Genomic DNA, 2,048 nt, shown 5'->3' with positions numbered 1-2,048 from the left:
GCATTAAGCTCACACTAGCTCCTAAGTCTAGAAAAGCTTTTTCGGTGACACGACTTCCCAAAAGACAAGGAATGGAGAAATTTCCAGGATCTTTGTCTTTCTTTGCTAATTTATCCTCGAAAATATAATTGCATTCCAAGGGCTTCGGATCGTCTAGTCTACGTTTGTTGGTAAGGATGTCTTTGAGAAACTTTGCATAAGAAGGTATTTGGGTAATGGCTTTTGTGAAAGGGATTTCTACACGAAGTTTTTCTATAACTTTAATAAATTTTTTATATTGGTTATTGATCTGGGTTTGTTTGAGTCTTTGCGAATATGGTATAGGTGGTTTATATGGTGGGGGTGGTACATAAGTTTTATCTTTAGGTTTTTCTCCTTTTTCTTGACCTTCCTGGTTTTCAGGTTCCTCTGGTTCCTTTACTTCGTCCGGGGGTTTGGTATGTTCCTCAGAAGTTTTGGGTTCACTCAATCTTGGGTTTGGTGGCTCATCATAAGCATTCCCACTTCGCATGGTAATAGCATTGGCTTGTCCTCTCGGATTCTGTTGAGGTTGCCCAGGGAATTGTCCTCCAGGTGTGGTATGGGGGGCTTGGTTTAAAGCTACCTGAAAGATCTGGGTTTCAAGCATCTTAGTATGAGTAACTGTTTGGTCAACCTTGGTTCCTAACTGGGTAATCAATTCGTTAACATGAATGTTTTGGTTCATGAACTCTTTGTTTTGTTGGGTTTGAGCAGTGATAAAATTTTCCATAATTTTCTCAAGGCTCGGCTTTGGTGGCACAGGTTGCATAGGTTGATTTGATCTTGGGGCTTGCTAACTAGGTCTCGGAGGTGCCTTATTTTGGATAGGGTTATTGTTCTTATAGGAGAAGTTCGGGTGATTCCTCCATCCAGGGTTATAGGTATTTGAATATGGGTTCCCTTGGGTGTAGTTCACTTGCTCATAGTGGGTTTCATTTAATAGACTGCATTCTGCAAATTGGTGTCCTTTGGTTCCACATATCTCACAATACGATGAAACTGCGACTACAATATTCGGGTTTATGCACATATGCTCGACTTTGAGGGCTAATGCGTCCATTTTGGCTTGCATCATGTCTATAGAGCTTAGTTCAGGCACTCCTCCTTGGGCTTCCTCTTCTCAACTGTCGCTCGTTCGACTCCCCATGATTGATGGTTTTGAGCCATATCTTCGATGAGGGCACTAGCTTCAGGATAAGGTTTGTTCATCAGAGCACCGCCTGCGGCAGCGTCGATGGTCATCTTAGTGTTATAATGAAGTCCATTATAGAAGGTTTGAATGATTAACCAATTTTCTAAGCCATGATATGGGCATGCTTGTAACAACTCTTTATATCTCTCCCAAGCTTCGAACATCGATTCTCCTTGGTTCTGGGTAAATCTAGTTATATGGTTTCGAAGAACGGCGGTCTTACTCGGGGGAAAATATCTAGCAAGGAATACTCTTCTAAGGTTATCCCAAGTCATAATGGAATTGGGTGGAAGGAAATCTAACCAAGATAGGGCTTTATCTTTGAGGGAAAAGGGGAATAATCTTAAACGGATTGCCTCAGGAGAAGCTCCATTGGTTTTAAAAGTGTCTGCTAATTGAAGAAATATTTTTAAATGTTGGTTTGGGTTCTCAGTAGTGAGACCTGCGAATTGTCTCTGTTGCACTAGTTGCAACAGGGATGGTTTAAGTTTGAAATTATTAGCTGGGATGGTTGGGTTTACTATACTAGAACTAGGTTCTTCATTGGATGGTTGAGTGAAGTCCTTAAGAGGTCTTTGGTTTTGATCTTCGGCCATAGCTCTCCTAATTCTATGAAAGAAAAAACGTGCGCGAGCATAATGTTCAGGTTCCGCCAGAGGGTATACTAAACTTAAACTTCCGGTGCTGCGAGTTCTTCGCATTGACCGGCGGGTAATAGCCTAAGTCTAAACGATATAACAACAGGGAAATGAAATTTGACGAAATTGGTCCCCGGCAACGGCGCCAAAAACTTGATGCGTGCTTTTCGCAAGTATGGGAACGCGTCAGAGTAATA

General features: G+C 41.7%; 1 non-coding gene across 1 annotated transcript; it reads left to right on the top strand.

The window, feature by feature from the left end:
- Window positions 1–1,318: 1,318 nt before the first annotated feature.
- LOC127133515 (small nucleolar RNA R71) lies at window positions 1,319–1,425 on the top strand. The gene has a single exon (XR_007807483.1). It is a non-coding gene; the product is annotated as a small nucleolar RNA R71 (small nucleolar RNA).
- Window positions 1,426–2,048: the final 623 nt, after the last annotated feature.

The sequence above is a fragment of the Lathyrus oleraceus genome, chromosome 3 (genome assembly GCF_024323335.1).
Source record: "Lathyrus oleraceus cultivar Zhongwan6 chromosome 3, CAAS_Psat_ZW6_1.0, whole genome shotgun sequence".
NCBI lineage: Eukaryota > Viridiplantae > Streptophyta > Magnoliopsida > Fabales > Fabaceae > Lathyrus > Lathyrus oleraceus.
This window is presented reverse-complemented; position numbering and strand designations above follow the sequence as displayed.